Below are 24,971 nucleotides of genomic sequence, written 5' to 3'. Positions count from 1 at the left end.
AATTATATATTTGGTATGTAACTGAAGACTCTGTCAGTGGGTCCAGTTCAGGAATAGATTGATCCAGGTATTTAAATGATAATTATAAAGGAGACACACACACACACACACACGCACACTAGCATCTCCCTTTCTCTTTCTTTGCTGTAAGATGACTACTTTCGCTCCAGCCTCTACATCTTTCTAGATTTATGTCCATAGGAAAGAGGAATAAAAGTCACTTTTTATGGCCCAGAATTGAGTTTCACTTGGCTGCACTATCCTGATTTGAGCGTGAGAGAGATCTTTGAACCCACCACCATGAGCAGAGAGCTAGAGTTTAATGATTGCTTTGTTCTATGGCATGCAGTCCTGTCCTGGAGCCCTGGGATGAAGTCAGCTTCACCCAAACCTCCCAGCTTCTCAAAAGCTAAATTTAAATTATCCTGAACCAAGAAGATTCTGGGCAGCAAAACTCTAAAATATGCCCCACTATGATTTAGATGCTAGCAAGTTATATGAAAGAAAAAATACGTGAGGAAAAAACATTGGAGAAAATGCTCACTCTGAGAGCACGGCCTGAGAAAAGCTCCCCAAAGAAATGGTCTTTCAACGAGAGGGACTCTTTCAAAGGGCAAGAAGGAAACAGCCAGATGGAAATTCCTGGGAACAATATCCCAGGCAAAGAAAGTACACAAATGCCCCGAGTCTGGGAAGCGCTGGCTGCTTCAGGACATGGTGACACCATTGTGTCTACACAGTGGTGACAGAGACAAGGACTCTCAGGAGGCTGGGCTTGCACCACCCAGAATAGTTTAACGGTAATGTAATATTATAGGAAGCCACCCGTGGATTTATTCCTCTTATTCCCCAGGGTTGCCCAGATAATTTTTCAGCATATCTTTGTGTTTTATTTATTCAATAAGTTGAAGATGTGTGGGAGCAGGCATGCGTCTAACCTTCAAAAAGTGTTTACAATCTTTTCACCATCTGAAGGGTGGGACAGACAAGGCAACATCACGGAGAAATAAAAAGAGGAGTGGTCATATTTGGGTATCTGCCAGACACCAGAAACCATGCCGGGCATATTGTCTACATTTCCACTAATTCTTACAACCATTATTCAAGGTGGATGTCATTTTTCAGAAAGAGGACAATCAAATATCTAACGGCTAAGAAACTGCCCTCAAGTCTTAACCCAGAGATTACGTGGTAGAAATGGGGTTTTGAATTTAGGCCTGACTAATAATTAAGCAGTCATTTACACAGAGCTTTGGCTCGTTCTCACAACAGTCCCACAGCCAATAGTACCTTCTCTTTAATGATAAAAGCAATATGGACTAAAATAAATAAATATATTTCCAAGGTCACAGAGCAAGCACGTGGGACAGCAAGATATCAAAACCAGGGTCATCTGGGTTAAAAACCAGTGTTCTCTCTGACCTGCTGCAGTGTTCTAAGGGGTCTAAGGGATCCTTAAACACAAAGTGCTTTGCTGATTCAGAAAATACAGGGGTGCATTTCCAGCTGAAGAATTAAGGGAGGCTTCTTATTTGAGCAGTAACTTGGCTGGTGAGGCATTGAACGAGCCTGTGAAATCTCCGAGGGGGTCCCTCTAACTGTGAGGAGCTCAAGCAATTTCTAAGTCCCATATCTCCCTAGTGGGTCCTGAAGGACGGACATTAAACATCATACCTCCAACAGACCAGTCTTCCCAGATGGTCTCATGATGGCTGGGCTTGGCAAGCCTCCTCTCCCTCCCCCTGGGCCATCAGGGAAAAGTGGCTTCCTGCGAACAGAGGAAAGTAGGAATCTAACGATTTTAGCCTCACCACCTAAATGCTACACCAGCTCTCACGGTTTTCTACTCTGTGCTCTGTGCACCCACTGTCTGGTTTTCCTCTTGCCAGAGATATCCGCGAGTACCAACAGGGAGATAAAGCTGGTATAAGACTCATTTCTGCAGATTGTCGTTCAGGATGTGTGTTTCGGTCCTGCTTCACAGCGTATGGCTAATTAACTTGCTTTGAGCATCTAGAATAGGCCAGGCATGGGGCTGAGTGCCCTGGTGACCCCAACAACAGTCCCTACCTAGTTTCTCAGGGCTCTTACCCATGGGAAAGAGGGAGCACCAAGAATTACAATTCAGTGTGATTATTTATTTTTTATTTTATTTTTTGGAGGCAAAGTGCATTATACCCATCAGCGATGCCCAGAGGAGTCTCAAGAGAGCTTTGAACCCAGTCTAATATCTGTGTTTTCACCTCCGCTGAAACCTTGGGGACACAATGTCTTCTTCTGAGTTTACCGAGAGTGTAAACGAAATAAACACCTTAAGGATTTATTTCCTTGAACTCAGAAAGTAACTGTTACAAGAACAAATATTAACACACTGTGTCTTGCGCAAAAGGCAGCTGGAACAGGGGAACGACAGATCTGGTGCCTGGCACATGGTCACGCTCCTTCCTTGGCTGTCCCTACAGTGCTCAAGGGCAGAACTTGCCACTTCTCAGTTTGGCTGCAAGCCCTTCTGTCCTTGGAGCCTGGTCTGTATTTGCAGCGTCATTTGCTACCACCTCATCCACAAAGGTGCCTCACCAGGCTCCCCAGCAGAGATCACAGCTCCTACTCAGACTGCCTTATCCAACCTTTTTCAAAAATGGATTGTTTGACGAACCAGTTCAAATAGCACCCGCCACGCCAACTATGCCCCGAATGCCTATGGGCAAAATTGACAGGTCTTTGCTTTTTGATCCAAAATTAGGCTGCTAATGTGACCCTTATCAAATTATAGCCCAGAGAGGTGTATATGTGCTCTTCCTGGCCATCTCCATAATCCAAACATAGAGCACAATGCCTTCCCTTGCATGTGCGAGGTACATAACTCAGTGATTATACTCATTATAATAGGGTAATATCATGGGTTTAATAGAAGGTCAGGTTGTAGATAAAGGGAATCGGCACAGTACAACTGTCTGAGCACGTGCAGGTGTGTTTGAGAAATCCCCCCCAAAGCCATATCAGTCCTCTTTTTCTATCTATACTATGGTTGGAGATCAATTTCTCAAAAACAGGCACACAACGACAACTACGAAATACAGAGCAGAATAAAAATTGAACCATGTGGTTTGGGTATTGAAAACATTTTTATCACAAATGTAGCATTTGTTCATTATAGTAAATTTAGAAAATGCAGAAAAGAGGAAAAAATTGCATTAATTGCTCCATAGAGAGAGAACTGTTATTAATAATGTAGTGTGAACTCTCATTTGTTGTTGTTGTTGTTGGTATGTAGTTTCTAAACTCTATCCTCTACCCTTCCTTCCTCCCCCGTTCTTTCTCCCCCCTCCTTTCCTTCTATCCCCTTTTCTCTCTTTGTACATATTAATACAGGCAGTTCTCCAAGATTTAAGATGATAGCTAGTGTATACAATGTGCCCTCTTTTGTGTAAGAACTAGGAAGAGAAGGATATACATTTGTTTTTGTTTATATTTCCATAAGGGACCTGGGAGGCAAAGGAATGAAAGTGTTTGCCAGTTGGAAAGAGCTGAGGCAAACCAAAAAGATGAGGGCAAATATGGAAGGAAGGAGCCTTCCTTTCCACTATCACTGCATACTGCTTTGCTTTTGCATTATTAAATAAGACTAGTAACTGTGGCAGGTCACGCCTGTTCTTCTGTCATGGGCTACTGCCACTCCCCACCCACAGGTGAGCCTGTTTCTTATGTCCTCTATGTCCTTTTGAATCCAGAGGGAGCCCTTGGCTGCTTGTCCCACGGAATGTGGTGGAAGTGATGCTGTGTCCGCTTGGGATGCCATCAATTGGCCTAGAAGCTTCCACTTCCCACCTCTAGGAAGCTAATGGCTATTGAATAAGTGCGGCTACTTATATATGGATTACCATCCGTAAGAAGCCCAAGCCTAGTGCCGAGGCCGAGAAGCATCAGGGACGCCGACACGTTGTAAACAAGCCTCCAGGTGTCCAGTGCAGCCACACATTAGGCTACAATCTCACATGGAACTGGGAGCCTTTCCCAGTCAACCCACAGAAACCTGTGAGTCACAATAATGCATTTTATTTTAAGGAATTACATTTGGCATTGGGGGGGTTGGCATGAAGTAAGAGATAATCTTAGTACAAATAATAAAGATAATAAATTTAGGTCAACAAGTATTTACCAAGTGCCTGCTGGGCAGCATGAGGGTTAAGAACCTAGTGAATCATGGAACTTTACATCGGAAACCGGGGATGTTCTGTATGGGGACTAACATAATATGTTAGTCTCTCGCTGGCTGTCTCTATCTCTGTCAAACAAATAAATAAAATCTTTAAAAAAAAATTCATGATGGAAAAAAAGAATTTATGTTTCCAAACTTTTGTGGAAATAATATCTTCAGTTGTGAAGAAAAATTTATTTAAAGGTCAATCATTCCTTCATTTTCAATCTGTTTTTTATTTTTTATTTATTTATTTATTTTTTTAAAAGATTTTATTTATTCATTCGACAGAGATAGAGACAGCCAGCGAGAGAGGGAACGCAAGCAGGGGGAGTGGGAGAGGAAGAAGCAGGCTCCCAGTGGAGGAGCCTGATGTGGGGCTCAATCCCATAACGCTGGGATCACGCCCTGAGCCGAAGGCAGACGCTTAAACGCTGTGCCACCCAGGCGCCCCTCAATCTGTTTTTTAAATCCAAGTAAAATAAAACTGACTACTTTTAATTAAAAAAAAAAAAAAGAACCTCAAGATCAGGGGCCGGCTGCCTGTATTCATATTCTGCCTCCAACTCTACTATCTGTGGGATTTTGGGCAAAATCCTTCCCTTTCTATAAAATGGGGACAATAACACCGACCTCAAAGGGTGTTACAAGGATTTAATTACATTTAGAATAGCACCTGGCATATAGTACGTGCTCATTAAGCATGAGCTATTATTATTATATGCCAAGAATTGCAAAAAAAATTGTCAATTTATTTCTTAATATTGAACAATTTCTCAAGTAAATAATGGGCATTATTCCTGAAAATATTGTGATAGATTTCCTTGTAATTTGTGTGTGTGCATGTATAAATTTGGACGCCTGTGCTCATAAATGTGATTGGACTGGAATTTTGTTTCTGGACTGTCTTTTGCAAGTTCACAAGGTTACGTTTACCTCATAAAACACTTAGGTCTGGAATAATTGAGATGATATGTGACTTACCTATTCCTTAAGAGTTGGAAATCCACTATAAAAGTGCCCGGGGATACTGACTTTGAATTTATTTCTTCGAAAATATGTAATGAGTTTGTAATTTATTCTAACTGCTTTGGGAGGAAATAGAAGGTGTTAGTATAGGTGGTGTCATGCTCGAAACATCTGGACGGCCCTGTCCCATGTCGTACTGTGGAGAAGTGAAGTGGAAGCAAGAAACCTTTGGCCACTGTAGGTATAGTCCCGTTTTACTTCCTGCTGAAATGACAAATTCTCTTTCCTTTCCCTTTTCTCTGTGAATGCCACAAGGCCATATGCTAGTACTCTAGTTATGAGCTTCATAACATTAATTTCATGGGTGAGACCTTCTGATTTGAACATTAATTATTCATTCTAATTTTATGATTTCTTTCATTTCTCATCTGATCCTACATATCATTTATTTTCTCTTTTGTCATATTTCTATTATTTTCCTTGAGCGATGGAAATATATTTGAACCAACTTCTCAAATTCTGATATATTTACTTTTCTTATCCAATTCTGCCCATTACTTTTTTCTTCAATTCTGAAATCATGTCTCTCCATTTTATAAAATATTTTGGTTTTAAATCACTCCGATTCATAATCACCTTTTTTTTCTTTACTGATTTGATATCTCCTCAAGTCTTGGTGAAAATATGAATAAACATATCCTAAATATATGTCCTGGAATTTTGCTTTTTTTTAATCCAATTTCTTACCCCCCCTTTTTTAGTTCTTTCCCCCTCTCTTTTCATACCCTTAGATTCCAGAAGGTCAATTTATTTAATACTGGGAGCTGACAGTGCTTCTGACAGCACACATCTGTCTACACGATGCTCTGGTATTGGCATTTGAAGTTGGAGATGAGGGAAAACACACTGGCTGGCAGTTTAGAGGCATGAATTTGTGACCTACACTTGCTGGTCGCTTTCTTTCTTTGAGCTCCAGGTTTTTTCTCTTCTAGCTTAACCAGGAGACTAGGCTAGATGCCCTAATGCCCTCTTTCCTTCCTTCCAGACTGATCTATAGGATGGATCTGATGGATTTGCTTTTTTGTTTTCATTTGTAGATTTGGTATATTATAGGGACTAGATAAAAGGAGATATGAATATATGTCACTGCAGTAGGAAAATATACTCTTAGGTAGGAATTTTCTTTCTCATGGGTGTTCTAGGAGCTCTATGCCATTGGCATCTCACTATTTCTCTGACTGATATGAATCCCAACCTTTAGTGACAGCATTGATGGCATCCTCCCCCTTCACTGAGCACCTTTGGCCCCTGGTATCCAGAAAGTTGAATATAATTTTGACACACACATGTGGTTATTTAAATTTAAATAAAATTAATCAGAATTCAATACAATAAAAATCCAGTTCCTCAGTCATAGCAGTCAAATTTCAAATACCCAGTATCACATGTGCCCAGTGGCTACAATAACCCAAACATGGAAACAACACAAATGTCCTTTTACAAATGAATAGATAAAGAAAATATAGTATATAAGTACAATGGAATATTTTTCAGACTGTTAAAAAGTAGGAGATCCTATCATTAATGATAACATGGATGAAGCTGGAGGATATTAGCGAATTGAAATAAACCAACCACAGAAGGACAAATACTACATGATTCCACTTATATGGGATATCTAAAATAGTCAAAACCCATAGAAGCAAGGAGTAGAACGGTGGTTGTCAGAGGCTGGGGGGAGGGGGACATGAACCAATGTTGCTCATTGGATACAAAGTTTCAGTTGTGCAAGACCAATAAGTTCTAGAGAACTGAGGCACAACATAGGGTCTGTAGCTAACAGTACAGTATTATGCGCTCAAATATTTGTTAAAAGAGATTTCATTTAGAGTGTTCTTAGCACAAAAATAATAATAATAAAAATAAAGAAGAGGAAGAAGAAGAAGGAGGAGAGGGGAGAGAAAGAAAGAGGGAAGGAAGGAAGGAAGGAAGGAAGGAAGGAAGGAAGGAAGGAAGGAAAAGAGAAGAAAGAAAGAAATAAAGAGGATAAAGAAAGAAAGAGGAGAAAGAGAAGAAAGAAAAAAGAAAAAAAAGACCCAGGTAACATTCATTTGGAGGTGTTGGATGCTTTAACACCTGGTTTGTGGTGATGGTATCATGAACATCTGCACACATTCAAACTCTCAAATTGCACACATTAAACATATACCGTTTTGTGTGTATCAATTACACCTCAAGAAGGCTGCTAAAAAAATAAAGAAAAGAAAATGTAGATCAGAATATTTCTATCAACTCAGAAAGGTCTTTGAGCAGCACTGGGCTGAGGATTGGGTCTGACCTTCCACCAACCCCTTGAGCTCAGCGCAGCCAGCCCCTAGCTCCTGCTCTTACATCCTAAGGGCATTAGTGAGCTTACAGTGGGCACGCCTTCCACCTACTGTCCTAGGGGGCTTCTACTTACTTCCCACATAATCCTGTAGAAACTCCTGGGGGCGTGGTCCTCTTATCTTGCTTCCAGACAGTATTCTAGTATAGTGGAACTTGAAGTATGTTGCCATCCAAGAGGTCAGAAGTGAATATGGAACTGGATAATTTGAAAAATTCTCCTGAGGGAATTCTGAGGTGATCCTTCTCTTTGAGGGTCTCCTAGAAAAATGCTCAGTGTTATTCCAGGTGTCAACATCCCAAATGCAGTTTAGAAGACAGAATAAAAATTGAGGTAAACTTGAAGAGGCCAGTTACTCTAATCACTGCCGTGGAGGCAACAGCTCATCCCACAGATTAGTCTGCTAGGGAGAAAGAGGGGACATCAGGGTATCCAGCCAAATCCTCTGCTTGAACTAGACAAGAAACCTGGAGTTCAAAGAAGGGCAGTGACAAACACAGGGCAAGTCTAGGTCATAGAGCCAGCTCCCAAACTCCGGCCAAGTGTGTCTTCACTGTGCCAAGCAAGGCTGAAGAGATAGGCTGAGGCCACGTGATAAAAAGCTCATCTGTCTCATCTGTAATTTAAATGATGTGGGCAATTGGTCATAATAATGATAATTTTAATAAATTATGTCTCTTTATTCTTTGCAAAGCAATTTCACATCTATTCCATCATTTGACCCTTAATACAATCTAGTGAGGTAAGAAAGGCAGGCAAGCCTCCCCCTATTTACAGATGAGGAACTGAGTCTCAGAGAGGGTATGTGAGTTGTGTGAGTTGTTCGAGACTATGTGACAATGGAAGGATGACAAAGAATGGGCACAGACCTGATGCAGGCCCCCGAACTCTACCTCAGCCAGCCTTCTGTCTTTACGAAGAATGACAAAACTGGCTGGGAAACAGGAGGGAAGGGTAACAGGAGGGGTACAGAAAAGATTTAAAGAAATCTAGCAAGTAAGGGCTGACAGAATTAAAAAATTCTAAACAAGAATGTAATGTCTCCATGTAAAAGCTCAGAAAATAAAAACATCAAGAGGCAGATGAATGGTAAGGAAATAAGTAAAGGCAGCCTAAAAAGTGGAAAGGAGGGGGCATTATCTCACTGAATCAGGCAAAACCCTCACTATTTGGGCATCTCCATACGCACACAAGAGGCAGATAAGGGTCTAATTAGCCTCCAGAAAAGGTGTGTGATTCTCCTTCCTAGGTTTTCATTTAGTTTTTTTTAAGGGTGTTTGGGGAGGAGAAAGAGTGTGGACATTTCTCCAAACCAGTGTTCTCACTTCAGGGAGATTTGTCTTCAGAGCAAATGTCTGGAGACATTGTTATGGTGATGCCCTGGACTTGGAGGAGGGAGCTACTAGCATCTAATGGGTAGAGACCAGCAATGTTGCTGAACACCCCCATAATGCAGAGGAAAGCCCCCAGCAGTAGGAATCACCTGGCCCAAAATGTCAATAGTGCCGAGGTTGAGAACCCCTAACTTGAACTGATAAAACCACAATCATGACTGGAAGACTCCACGGGAGCTCTAATTCTGTCTGAGTCCATGCCCTGACTCTCTTAGGAAAACTCTCCAGAGAAAGGGACAGGGAAGGACACTGAGGAGAAGGGCCTTTCCCCAGGAACCTGGCTGTAGCAGCTCCAGGGGATACGTGCGTCTATGGAATCAGATGTGTCAGAGACTCTGGCCCTCCGATCCAATTTGTGCTGGGACTGGACGCTCCCGGAGAATGTCCAGGAGAAAGCAGAACCCACTGCCTAGGTCTGAAGCCCCTGTGGTCAAAGCACCGAGCCCTCAGGGGAGCTTTGGTTTCGGAGTCAGAAGGGTCATCTCCTCTCTCTGTCCCCAGTGACCTTTGTGGTTTCTTAAAGATGAAGCCAAGTTGTTGAGCTAATTCCTTTCCACAAATCCTTTCCAGCCTAAAAAAATCTGGACTGTTATGAGGCTCTCCTGGAAATTTCAGGCTTCTGGACTGCTGATATTTGGCATTGTCATTCAAAGAACCAGGGATCTCTATCTCCTTGGGGCAATAGATTTTTCCATCAGCCTTGGAATTTTGCCCTACTCCAATGTGCACGCTCTGATGCCAGCCTGCACACCGAGCTCAGGCATGATCTGTCCTCATTGCCCTGGCCTACCTCCTTTCTGGTGGAAGGACACACTACTTCTCTCTGTTCCACCGCACTGGAGACGGCCAGCTGAGTACCTAACATATCTCTAAAAGGAAGACATTATGTAACAGGAAAAAAGTGGGTGCTTTATTATGAGAGTAACTTTAGTGGAATGACGTTTTCACTTCAATATTTAACACATATAATGATTTTCATTACAGAAAATGCACATAAGTAAAAAGAAAATGAAACTGTCTATAATTCTACCATCTAGAGGTCACTAACTATAATATTTAGGCATAATTCATTTCAATTGGTAGATAGACCCTGTTGTACAGTTCTATAATCTGCATTTTCCCTTAGTAATACATCATGGACATTTTCTATGTCAAATAATTTGGCTCTGCTATCACCTTATAAATGGCTGCATACTGGTCATTTTTGGAATATGAAATAATTAATTTATCCAATCCATATTATTGATGGCATTTGAGTTTTAAATTTAGCTACATCAAGCATATGGGAAAAGTACCCTTGCACCTATATATTTGTATATTTGTTCAATCATCTACTAAGGATATATTCCCAAGAAAATGGACAATTCATGTGAGAAGAAGGGAGGCTTAAAGAATTTGCCCATCTTTTTATCCCCAGTGTATACTGTAGTATTAATCATGTAATACAATCTCAATATCTATTAGTTGATTAAATGAAATTTTCTTGAAGTGGGATTATTGAGTCAGAAGGTATGCATATTTTATATTTTGACATATGTTGTCAAGTTGTATATAGAAAAAATATACAAATGTATACCCCATCAACAATATCTGGAGGTGCCTATTTCTCCCTTGCACTTGCTAATATGGAACATCACTAATATTTCAACTCTCACCAAATAATCATATACTCATCTCTTAGAGCACTTGTGCTGTGAAATTTCTTTGTTTATATTTTCTTCCATATATCTTTGTATCTGCTTGTATTCTTTACCCATTACTGTATTGAGTTTTTTTAACTTTTGCAAATTGATTTTTATATATTAAGGATATTACCACTCAGTTTGTCATTCACGTTAAAGATTTTACTGAGTGGTATTTGTCTTCCAACTTTACCATTTTATTTCATATTTACATACACACATTGTTTGAACTAAAATATTTACATCTATTCCTTTATGATTAGGAAGAGAGTCACACAAAATCAAATGCCTTCAGGAGTCAAGAAGGTAACAGATATGTGTAAAAGGACTATATGTAAGACCTCCTAATATTTTATTACTGAGACAATCAGAAATGGTGTGTCTTTGAGCCTTCCACTTCAATTCTTTTTTTTTATTATCTTTCCTTCCTTCCTTCCTTCTTCCTTTCCTTCCTTCTTTCCTTCCTTCCTTCTTTCCTTCCTTCCTTCCTTCCTTCCTTCCTTCCCTCCTTTCTTCCTTGAACTCCCTCCCCTGGCCAAGCTGAATGCATCCATTGACAGTACTAAGCAGGTCTCAGTTTGTGGTATCACCTTCAAGACTTCTTAGATGTCTATATATCTCCACATCTTCATGATATGGCTTATAATATTTGTTTTTTTAGATTTATATTTTATATCCATCTGGAATTCATTTTAACTGAAGGTGCAATAAATGGATTTGACTTTGTTTCCTAACTGAGTCCATTTCTCTCACCATTTTTCAAATTGTCCCTCTTTCCCCAGGAATTTTGAAAGACTGGTGTTATCATAGGCCAATTTCTTGTATACAGAAAAGTCTCTTTCTGTATATTCTGTTCTTTCCTTTCAATTTATCTGTCTCTATCTGTATCCATGCCACTATCTCTCTATTCTATTTTCTGTATCTTTGTAGCAGATCTCTGGTAGAACAATCCCTAAATCATCCTGCACAGTTCCCAACACCATTATATTCTATCCCAGGTGTTTATTAGATATTATTGCGCATTTATTTATGTAAATAAACAACTTGGCAAGTAGAAATTTTGATTGGGAAAGGATTAAATTTATTTTTTGCAAGAACTATATAATAGATACCAAGTTTTATTATCTAGTAACATTATAAGTAAATATGTTAAGTTTTCCTTTGTACACTTGGGTACAATTTTGTGGTTTTCTTCATCAAAGTCAAAATTTTGCATCTTTCTTGTTTGTTAATAATCATGCATTTTAAAATTCTATTGCTATGAGGTGCCTGGGTGGCTCAGTTGGCTGAATGTTTAACCCCTGGTTTTGGCTCAGGTAATGATCTCATGGGTCAGAGGATTGAACCCCTTGTCAGGCTCCATGCTCAGCAGGGAGTCTGCTTGAAATTCTCTCCCTCTGCCCCTCCCCCTGCTCTCTCTCTCTTTCTCTCTAAAAATAAGTAAATATGTTGGCTATTGAATTTAAATTTAAAAAATAAGAACAAAAATAAATTAAAAAATCTTTTTAGAGAAGAAAATAAATAAAATTCAATTGCTATATTTAATGAGATTGAGACATATATACTATATATGAATACAAGAATGAAGGTATATATGCAGACACATGATCTTATTGCATTTTGCTCTAATCTTCCCAAAATATTTTTTATTAATATTGACGCCAGGCACCTAATAACTTTCTTGTACTGGATTTTAGTGGAAGTTGCTTGTAATACTCATAAAAGATTATTGCATGGTAAAGCCTACTTGGAAGCCAGTCTGTCTGAGTTCAAAGGACACCTCTACTGTTTCCTAATGTAGGATTTTGATGAAATTGCACCACATTTTTGTTCTTCAATTTTCTTATCTGTAAAAAGAGGAAAATAACACTACTTACCTAGGGGTGTTTTGAGCATTAAGTGAGCTAATACATGTACAAGTACTTAGAACAATTGCTGCAGGTGGCAAATGTTCAGTATAAAAGTGATTAGGTGGCATGATATTTACTGTTAGATTCTGACACATACTTTATCATGCTACAGAAGTGTTCTCCTTAATGATTAATATACTAAATTTTTTGAATCAAGAATAGGTATTTAATTTTATTAACATACTTATAGCAACCTATCAGATAGTTCAAACCTATTTTTTCCTTTCTCTCTTATTGCAATAAATGTTGATTAATAACTTCTTAATGTTGAACCATTCTTGAGTCTTGGAAAAACCCTTATGGGACATATTATATCATACCTTTAACACATCAATAGGTTCAATTCATTCTTATCTTTTGTGAGTATTGTGTTATTTAAATATTTTACTCTTTATGATTAAACTTTGTCAAATATATTTTCTTAAAAAAGTATTCATTGTGTTGAGCTACTCAAATTTGTTAGTATAAAATTTAACTATATATCTCTTATAATTTATAGATGTCCTGTCCATATATATTATTTACCACTTTTAAATTTCTGATGTTATTTATTTGTTTCCTGTCCTGAATGAACTTTGAAAATAATGAGTTTATTTATAACACAACCTGGAACAGTCTCCTTAAGATTTGCTCATTTATACTGAAGCTTGTTCAAATCAACCTTTTTAAAAGATCTAATGAAGGGACTATCTGTAAGATTTCAAGAATTCTGAGATTTTAAAAATTAACAGGCACCTAGAGCCTCTTAGCTCAGGACTTCAAAATTAAACTAGTCATTTATTGAGTACCTACTACATGCCAGATATCTAAAATACATTCATCTCACTTAATCATAATCATTATGTATTATTATTCTAATTAAACAGGTGAGAAAACCAAATCTCTGGATAGTCAAGTGACTTGCCTAAATTAATATAGCTACTAGGAAACAAAGGCAGGATTTGAAACCAGATCCTTTCCTGACACTATGTTCCTTCAATGATAAGCTTTGTTGTCTAGACGAGTAATGAATTGTGTTCTGATTCAATGACCAGGGTAAACTTGCAGTTGCTAAAACAATAAATGACACAATCATCTCCCTTCAGACAAACCTTGTGACGCACAGTGTTACCACGCCTAGCATCTGGCTTGTTGGTTAAAAGATCAGTCGCATGACTTCGGCAGTAAACCTCATCTAGTATACCAGCTGCCTGTTTTCCAGGAGTGAGGCTGCAGTCAACTCCACCCGACGCTCAAACAAGACTCAGCATCAGTTACACTTCTTGTCATTAAACCCTTGCAGGTCTCACTGTCACCAAGTCCAATCAATTCAGGAGAGTATGGCTCTGGCTGATGGAAAGTTCTAGGTAATGAAGCATTGGCTGAGAGTTGATTGCTCTCTGTAGACACGAAAAGTCCACAGACAGAGGAAATTGATTCTCTTAAAGTGCTGGTAGGAGCACAAGAACAGTTTGGTCAAACTAAGCAAAATTATAAATACTCAAATACTTTGACCCATAGAAATCTTCTTTGAAGAATTTACCTTATAGATAACTCACACAAGCATGAAATCATATATGTATTAGCATTGTTTGTAAGAACAAATATTGGAAACAATTAAAATGTTCATCAATAGGAGCAGGTTTAATAAAACATGATAAATGTCTACAGTCTCTTATCCAGAATCCTTAGGGCCAGTTTTGATTCAGAATGCAGATTCTCCTTTTTGGGGCTCCTAGGTGGCTTAGTCATTTAAGCATCTGACTTTTGATCTCAACTCAGGTCTTAATCTCAGAGTCGTGAGTTCTAGCCCCACAGTGGGCTCCACATCCTATTAAAAAAAAAAAAAGAACACAGATTCTCCTTTTTTATTTTAGTAAAGTAATACAACCCAAGTATGATATATACTCCCGTTTCCAGCAGACTCTGAGGAGAACCCAGCAATATAGTATATTCATACTTCTGAAGCATACCCCATGAAACTAAGTGAGATTACCAAAAAGATAAATATTCTCATATCAACTCAAGTGAGTTTGTTGCTAGACAGTTTGGGTATCAAAATTTGGGGTAATACTAAGTTTGGGGGGCTTTGGGATTTGATAATTAAAGGTAAGTGTTCTGGACCTGTGCTATGAAATACTGTGAAACCAGCTAAAAATAAGTGGGGCAGTTCTACTACTGGTCTGGAAATGTTTTCCAAAATACATCGTAAAGTGAAAAAGATAGTATGTCAAGTTTTGTGCACGCACACACACACACACACACACACACTCAAAATCTTATGTAGTTATGTAGGCTTGAACAACAGAGATTATCTCTGAAAAATCCCATGCTGCTGTTTTCCCATACAATTTGGTGTCATCCAGGATAGATGTCCACATATTGTTTTTATTCATTGATTTTTCAGTCTTATATATTGCTTACATGTTTCTCAAAGAACAATATTTGGGAACTTCTGCTTCTGAGAGGATGTACTAGATATAAACTTCCTTATTTCTCCTGCTAAGTACAATCAACAATAAAATACTTGTGTGTAAATCTAGCAAAATGTGTGCAGGAATGACATGGGGGAAACTAAAAAAATGCTGATAAAAGAAATCAAAGAGATTCTAAATAAATAGAGAGGCAAAGTGTACACATGGATCAAAAGAGAAATAGTAAAGATGCCAGTTGTCCCAAACTTGTAAACAGGTTTAACATAATTTTTATCAAAATACCAACAAGATTTTATGTAGCTATAGACAAAACTATTCTTCCATTTAGATAGAATGGCAAAGAAGCTAGAATTGGTACAATTTTAAGGAAAAAATTAGGAAGGATGAATTACTCTACTCAATTTCAAACCTTCTTACATAGTTATAGTAATTAAGATTGTGTGGTATCTGTGGAGGGATAGACACATAGATCAAAAGAACAAAACAGAAAACCAAGAAATAGCTGCACACAAGTACAGTCAACTGATTTTTAGCACTCAATCTGTATAAGAGATTATTAATATCCTAATATATAAGGAGTACTTACAAATGCAATATGCAAAAGAAATTCAGCAATGGAGAGATAGGATATTTAACAGAAAGAACAATTGAGCATTCACAGGCAAAACAAAACAGAATGAAACAAAAACAAAGAAAAAAACACTTTGACCTAAATCTCATATCTTTCTTTTGCATGAATCAACTCAACATGGATCATAGAATGTAAAACATAAAACTATAAAAAAATTTGAAGTTAATATTGGGAAAATCTTGGACATAAGGTTTGAGGAAGACTTCTTAGACATGACACCAAAAGACATTTCCATTTAAAGAAATGATAAATTGTACATATGGACCACATCTTATTAATCCAGATATATACATATAATGGAATATTACTCAGCCATAAAAAAGAACGATTTCTCAACATTTGCTGCAACATGGACGGGACTGGAGGAGATAATGCTAAGCAAAATAAGTCAAGCAGGGAAAGACAATTATCATATGGTTTCACTTATTTATGGAACATAAGAAATAGGAAGATCTGTAGGAGAAGAAAGGGAAGAAGAAAGGGGGGGTAAACAGGGGAATAAAATGAGAGACTATGGACTCTGGGAAACAAACTGAGGGCTTCAGAGGGGAGGGGGTGGGGAAATGGGATAGGCTGGTGATGGGTATTAAGGAGGGCCCGTATTGCATGGTGCACTGGGTGTTATATGCAAGTAATGAATCATGGCACTTTACATCAAAAACTAGGGATGTACTGTATGGTCTCTAACATAATAAAAAAATATTATTAAAAAAATGATAAATTGAACTTCAAAATTAGAAATGTTTGCTCTGTGAAATCCTGTTAAGAGAATTAAAAAGACAAGCTACAGATTGTCAATATATTGGAGAAAATATTTGGAAACTACATACATAGAATATATAATATAATATATAAATAGCTCTCAAAACTCAACAGTAATAAAACTATCCAATTAGAAAATGGGCAAAAGACATATTTTCACCAAAGAAGATATACAATGTAATTAAGCACATAAAGATGTTCAACGTCACTAGTCATCAGGGAAATGTAAATTAAGACCATAATTAGATACCACTACACACCTATTAGAATAACTACAATAAAAAAAAACAATGATAACAATACCAAGTGCTAATGATCATGCAGAAAAAGTAGACCTTTTATAAGTTTCTGGTGTGAATGTAAAATGGCACAGCCACTCTTGAAAACACTTTACAGTTTCTAAAAAAAAAAAAAAACAAAACAAAACCTAAATGCACACCAACCTTATGATCAAGCAGTTGTGTTCCTGGGCATTTATCCTAGAGAAATGAAAACTTTTTTTCTGAACAAAAACTTTTACATGATAGTTTATAGCATCTTTATTTATAATAGCTCCAATCTGGAAACAACCAAAACATTCTTTAATAGCTGAGTGGTTGAATGTGATACATCTATACCATGTGCTATGGACTGAATACTCGCATCCATCCTAAAATACTTATGTTGAAATCCTAATCCCCATGGTAATGGTACTTGGATATAGCCTTTGGGAAACAATTAGGTAATGAGACAGAGTTCTTATGAAGGGATTGATACCCTTTTAAGAAGAGACCAGACACAAACCATAAGAGACTCTTAACTCTAGGAAACCAACAGGGCTGCTGGAGGGGAGGTGGATAGGGGGTTGGGATAACTGGGTGACGGACATTAAGGAGGGAACTTGCTGTAATGAGTGCTGAGTGTTGTATGTAACTGACGAATCACTAAACTCTAGCTCTGAAACTGATAATATACTACATGTTAATTAATTGATTGAAGAAGAAGAAGAAGAAGAAGAGGAAGAGGAAGGAGGAGGAGGAGGAGGAGGAGGAGGAGGAGGAGGAGGAGAAGAGGACCAGAACCTGTTTCCTCTCTTTGTCATTTGAGGATTCAGCATGAAGACATCCATCTGCAAAGCAGGAAGAGAGTTCTAACCAGACACCAAATAGGCTAACATATTGATTTTGGACTTCCTGGTCTCTGGAACTGTGAGAAATAAATTTCTGTTATTTAAGCCACACAGTCTGAAATTCCATCCATTATAGCAGACTGAGCAGATTAAGACACCATGGACTACTACTCAGTGTTAAAAATGAAGGAACTACTGATACATGAAATAGCCTGGATGGACCTCAAGGTCATTATGCTGAGTGGGGGAAAAGAAAAAGCCAGTAGCAAAGGTCACATCATCTATGACTTCTTTTATATAACCTTCTAGAAATAACATAATACAGCAATGGAAAACAAATTAGTGGTTGCCACTAGTGGCTTAGGGATCTTGGAGGAAGGGAGAGGCTGGATGTAACTTAATAGGAGAAGCATGACAGAAATCTTTGCGGTGTGGAATAATTCTCTATCTTGCTTCTGTAGTAGTTACACAAATCCGCACTTGTGAAAAAATGACATAAAACTACATGCACGTGTAAAATTATTGTTTTGATATTGTGCTACAATTATATATAATGTAACCACGAGGAATTTGGGTGAAGTGTACCCAGGTCCTTTCTGTACTATCTTCATGACTTCTTATGAATCTGTAATTATTTCAAAATAAAGAGATTATAAGCAAACAATTTTTGAATCTTGACTCATTAGCCATGGGAATGGCTGTCTGTCTGAACTGTGACTATCATCTCCGTCCAGAAACCTGCTCTCTGTTTTTGCACTGGGGACATCAGCCCTTTCCTCCACCACACATACCGTGTTCCTACTATGATGACGGGACTGGTTCTAAAATCCCTTTGGAGAGTAGAGTCTCTTTATGTTTGGGTTTTAAAGCAACAACAAATGTGACATCTTCTCAATGTATGCCCCTTCCTATGTTGCACTATTAAAGGGCCCACTTGGAGGTGATGCACAGTGTATAACTATTAAATTATATCAGGTCTAATTTTGTATAGATTACACTATATTTTGCTTGTAAAACTCTCATCTTTTTTCTCTTGTAATTTGGCATGCACTATGGTCTGAACATTTGTGTCTCCCAAAATTCTTATGCTGAAAATCTAATGTTCAGTGTGATGGCATCAGGAGGTAGGAAATTTGGGAGGTGACTGGGTCATGAAGGCAGAGCCCTCATGAACGGGATTAGTGCCCTTATAAAAGAGGCCCCAGAGAGGTCCCTAAGCCTTTCTGCCATGTGAGGATGCATGAGAAGATGGTCATCTATGAACCAGGAAGTCGGGTCTCATCGGCACCAAATCTGTCAGCATCTTGATGTTGGACTTTCCAACCTCCAGAACTATGAATAATAAATGTTTGCTATTATAAGATACCTAGTCTATGATATTTTTTGTTATAGCAACCAGGATAGACTAAAACAGCCTGCTACGGTTCTACTATAAAAATGTAAAATTAAGTAAACATCATAGTTTGTAGAAAAGAATATTGGACTAGAAATGAAAACCTACGTTCAAGCCTTTTTGCAGTACTTTTATATTATTGAGAGCAAGAGAAAAACTTGTTTAGCATTTTTAAAAGATCACTCTGAAAGTTGTTTGGAAGAGAGACTGGAGGGGAAGAGATTGAAGACAGTGAGGAAGTGATGGGAATCATCCAACAAGGGTAACATGGGAGCTCTCTTTATCTTTGCTAATGTTGCACTTTCTATCTAGATACACTATTTCACCTCAGTTCAAATTTAGTATATGTTGCACAATGGGTCAAGCACTATTGGTTGCCTACCCAACAAGAATACCTGATTTTGTTTCACTCCTTCACTATACAGCTCAGAGGCAAATCCTGATTTACTGCACCCAAACATGGCAATCCTTTTCCCGTTAACAATCATTGGTTTGACAGAAGTCTGTGACCCAATTTTAGTCAATGAGTTGTGAGGGACAAGCTTGCTGGTGGTTTTCCATGAAAATTCCATAACCCTTATATATAAATAGTAGGAATAAATAGTCCCTTTTCTTCCACTGAAAGTGATAATGCAGTGTTCTAGTCAAATTAATGAAGACGGTAAAAGTGAAAGATGGAAAAAAAACCCAACCAGGTATTTGTTGGATTGCTGAGACACTGAATGACCAACTCTGGAGCCACATGACCCATAGACATGAGCTAATATATTTGTCCCTATTGTTTAAGTCAGCTAAATTGAGTGTTCTATTAGTTGGAATCAAAAGCACTATGACTAAAACAAACAATGACCATGAACCAGACACAGTAAAGTTGTCCTAAGTCTTGCCCTTTAGGAGCTTGTTATGTGTCGGAGGGGTTCACCGTCTGGGTGCTAAGTGTTAAAATTAATCCCATCCTTCCAGGCGGTGGTCAAATTCCTCTGAGTCTCATAAGACTGACTCAGATTGAGTTCATTTTTTCATGAATTTTTAATACTTGTTTTATTGTGCTTGTTCTAGTCTGTCTTGTCTTGCCAGTGAATATACATTCCCTCCACTGGAGGAGAAGGCTGAAGCTATCCTGGAAGTAGTGTATTGCTTTTACTCTATTTTATCTGATAGTGAGGCTGGGGAGTCAAATTACACAATCACATATAGCCTACGCATAATCACAGCCCTGACTGTAACTCTGGTCAGATGATTTAATCTTCTGATCCTGAACACAGGTCTACAAATATCGTAAGTAAATATTTAATAGAAGAAAGGCTAACTACTAAGTAAGCAATTGATATTCCAGGTCTCATTTTACTCCCTTTCAAGGTCAATGCCACAAGGGCATCTTCAAACCTCCCCTTTGCCCCCCTGCATGTTTATATGACATTACCTCTTCGGTGAATGGGAATACACATTGTGTAGCTTATTATAAAAATATACATTTTATTCTGTTCTTTTAAAAAAGGCACATACTCACTGGTTCCCTTCTGTTTTATCCCTGGGCTTACTCCATCACATATAAGTTGACAAGTCTGAGTTTAAGGAAAATCTATAGGAGTGCAACACATTTAATGAGTATAATCATGCCATCTGTCGATACGTAAACCCTTGAGTTTGGTTCTTGTAATGAACTGTGAAGCCCAAAATTATCAAATTAAAATGGAGAACTTCTTTGCTTTTCAGGTACCAAAGAATTACTACATCTTAAATTGAGAGAGCTTCTACATGAAATAAACCCCAAGGCAACAAAAGCTATGCAAATGTTCTACATGGCCAATGGTGGTCTGAACAAAGGGATCTTTTAAACAAAAATTAAGTTAGAGGTTTTTGCCTTAGACAATCAACCTGCTTGCTATAAAGAGAAAGTTTTTAGGTTTGGATGTCTGGTTGGTTGTCCTAAGGTGATCAACATAAAAAAAAAAAAAAAGAAAAGAAAAAATAAAATCAGTTTGTTTCCCAGGGTTTCAGAGGGGAGTGGGGTGGGGAACTGGGATAGGCCGGTGATGGGTAGTAAGGAGGGCACAAATTGCATGGAGCACTGGGTGTTATATGCAAATAATGAATCATGGAACATTACATAGAAAACTAAGGATATACTGTACGGTGACTAACATAACATAATAAAAAATTATTATAAAAAAAATCACCACATTCTCCCTTAATTTCTGTGGTGCTGATAATCATACATAGTCCTATCCTCATGAGTCACTTAATTATTTTGTTCCCACAATGATTCCAGCCTTTGAACTTAAGAATATAATGCTTTTTGCAAAAAAAAAATTTCCATACGTACAAAGGTATATCTTCTAATCAGTAACTGTAGTTTGAGCCATTCTGCAAAATGTGTTAACCCTGTCCACAGTCTTCAATCTTACAGAGTCTCTGTGACACTTCCTGAAATTGAACCAGAACTCAGAGGTCACCGGGATTCAATGATCAAAGTCCCTGCATCTGGAGGTACCTGGATTTCCTCTGCCTGGAGTCCTAGGCCCAGGCCCTCCAAGTAAATTGGATTTTCCCAACTTCCCTCAGTGTCTATTCCAGGAAATAAAATTGATGGGAAGACAGTGAAAACCAAAGAGAAAGTGGAGAAATAATGAGCCTCTAGACTGTTTTCTTCTAGTTTAACTCTTGTCCTGTTCTTTGAACTTGATATATGATCATAGGATCTGGGTCTTCTCAGCTTCCACCCTGATATTCTCTAAGACTCTGGCCAGTTGTATCATTTGATTTTCCCACTCCTGGTTGTCTCAGGTAGAAAAGACTATTGTTACTGTTGCTTAGGGACACACACACACACATACACACAAGACCTGGCTCCCCAAAATGGGATATTTAAACAGAAAGAGAACTGGGTGATGGGCATGAAGGAGGGCACATGATGTAATGAGCACTGGGTGTTATATGCAATGGATGAATCACTAAATTCTACCTCTGAAACTAATGATGTACTATATGTTAATTAATTGAATTTAAATAAAATTAAGTTAAAAGAGAGAACTGGAAGAAACAATCCAGAAGGGTGATGGAAAATGAAAAGAATGAAGTTGAAAGTCTCATGCTGATGCCATTGGAGGTCATCGCCATGGGACTATATTGCTAAGAATAGTTACGTGAACAGGCTTTTTTAGATATTAGGATAGTAAAGGTCAGAAGAAGCAGTGACTCATTTTGCAAAATTAATCTTTTTTAAAAATATTTTATTTATTTGAAAGAGAAAGAGAGAGAGTGAGAGTGCATGAGCGGGGGAAGGGGCAGAGGGAGAGGGAGAAGCAGAGTTCCCTGCTGAGCAAAGAGCCAGATGTGGGGCTCCATCCCAGGACCCTGAGATCATGACCTCAGCCAAAGGCAGATGCTTAACTGGCTGAGCCACCCAGGTGCTCTGCAAAATTAACATTAGTCTCACTTCTTCTCTGATACACCAGCCTATCTTCTTCAAGAGTTCTTTTACGGGCATCTCCTTGTCACAAGCCAAGGTGTGTCTGTAAGAGACCTTAGGGGTGCTTTGGGTAGGTAGCCAGGTGTCCAAACTCTATGTTTTGGACTGACTGGGTATGGGGGGCAGATTGTAGAGTTTAACTCTATACAGAGCTGAGGTTTCATTCTTGGGGGCCAGAACCTGATTATAAACCCTACCTAAGGCAGCTGGGAATAAAATGGGTCAATTGAACAAAGGATCAGCTGAAGACAAAGTTCTTAGATTATGTTATGAAAATCAACGATAAGGGTCCAGTTCACAGAAGAGCATGTTTGAGTTATGTATTGCTACATAAGAACTCACACCAAACTTAGTGGCTTAAAATAACAATAATCATTTATTTCCCTCATGACTTAGTAATATGTGCCAGGTTCATGTGGTACTATGGAGGCTGAAGGATCTCCTTGGAAGATAGCATACTCACGCAACTGGCAAGTTAATATAAGTACTATGGATTAGATTGTATCCCCCCAAAATTCACATGTTGAAATTCTAACCCCTGGTACATCAGAAAGTGATCTTATTTTAAAACAGGGTTTTCATAGAGGTAATCAAGTTAAAATGTGGTCATTGGTGGGGCTCCTAATTCAATTTAACTAATGTCCTTATAAGAAGGGGACATTTAGACACAGACATATATAGAAGGGAGACTGTGAAGACACAGGGAGAAGATGGCCATCTACTAGACAGGTGGAGAGGTCTGGAACAGATGCTCCCTTGTTGCCCCCAGAAGAAACCAAACATGCTGACACCTCGATCTCAGATTTATGATCTCCAGAGCTGTCAGACAATACATTTCTGTTCTTTAAGCCATGCAGTTTGTGGTACTTTTGAACAGCAGCCCTAAGAAAGCAATCTAGCTAGCTATTAGTTTCTCTGCACATGGGATTCTCCCTGGAGGGCCTCGAGTTTCCAGGCATGCTGCCTGGGTTCCAAGAATAAACATGCCAAGAACAGGGAAGCAGAAACTGCCAGTCTCTTCCAGCTTGGGCACAGAAACTGGCATGGTGCCATTTTCCCTCTGTATTCTATTGGTAAAAAATTAAGAAGCCAGATTCAAAGGGAAGGAACATAAATGTTATCTCACTTCTTCTTGGAAAAAAGGATCAAATAATACTGAGGCCATGTGTGAAAACGTCTTAAGAATTGAGACTAGGAACCAAAGTCAAGGTTGGAGCATCTTTGTTATGCCTTGTAAAAAATAACAACTAACATTTGTGGAGTGCTCTCCATGCCCTAGGCACTGTACTAAATGTTTATGTGCTTTCTTTCTTTCTACTCTACCCATTATCCTGTAATATAGATATTGCTATTATTCCCAGTTTGAAATCAAAAAGATCAAGCAACTTACCCAGGGTCATACAGATAGTGGCAGTCAGAACTGTCATTTAAAACTAAATTTCTGAGCCCTGAGCCTGCACTTCTAGCCATTGCCATATCGTTATGTGAGTCTTCTAGGATGGCTAGAATAGGAGTTTCTATTGGAGATAACTTTGATCTGAGGCTTTCGAACATACACCTGCTGACGTCCAAGCTTCTCTTCCAAAGCATGCTGCCCAGAGCCCTGGGTTTAAAAAGAAAATGCAACCCAATTCCCCTTCCTTTCGTTTTTCCATAAAGGATAAGAATGAAATCTCATAAGTTCTATAAAACATCCATATATTTAAAGAGAAAAGATACAGGCCAGATGAAAAAGTTTGTTACTCCAAGAATAAACTCAAATGCATTGAGTTTACAGGCATTGGTAGGGGAATAAATCAATTTAACTCTATATCCCATCATTCTTTACAGGTTTGTAACAAGGTGTACTTTGTTAGATTTTAATCTTCCTACATTTGAGACAGCAAAGCTCTCCACAATCATCTTTTAATGGCATCGCAATTTATAGACAGTAACTAATTTCAAACTTCATAGCACTTGGCTTTTATGATTATTTCAAATCATTTAAATGCAAATGGATTTCCAGAGAGAGAAAACATCAAATGCCCTTGAGTGGCAACATGTAATAGAACTGTGCACAGAAGCCACTGTAGGAATCCGAAGCGGGGATAGGGTTGGATGGTAAGGCTGTATAAAAGTGTTTGCCTAAATCCAATTTACATTTCATTCCATGTTATATTCTATTTACCCATTTTGTCATTTTAATATGACTTATTTACTTAATCCTCCTCTGAAATCCCATCCACTCCTCATTGCCAACCTGAGATTCAAGTTAGGAAAGGAGAAATAAGCAATGCAACATTCCAAAACAACAATCAAAGACTCCTGGATATCTCTTGCTTCTCCGCACCTCTTTGCAGCTAATGATGTTCCTGCACAAGGCAGCCCCAAACATCCGTGCATGTGTTAAACTATTGCTCTGCCTTCAAACTAAGCTGGTGTTTGCCTGCTGATCAAGTCATATTTCCTACACTGAATTGCTAAGCAACCATATACATACAGTGTTGGGACACAGAAGGCTGGCCCTTATGGGAATGCATGCTAGCTTGATAGTTCACAAAAGCATTGGGGCTATCATGGCAGAGCCCATTTAGAGAAAAGCTGAGGATAGTGATGTGTTTTCCATAGAAGAGGAAAGATGATATTTCATTCTCTCATTCCACTTAGTATATG

Source organism: Ailuropoda melanoleuca, chromosome 11, assembly GCF_002007445.2.
Source record: "Ailuropoda melanoleuca isolate Jingjing chromosome 11, ASM200744v2, whole genome shotgun sequence".
Classification (NCBI taxonomy): domain Eukaryota; kingdom Metazoa; phylum Chordata; class Mammalia; order Carnivora; family Ursidae; genus Ailuropoda; species Ailuropoda melanoleuca.
The sequence above is the reverse complement of the archived record's forward strand: the minus strand, read 5'-3'. Positions refer to the sequence as shown.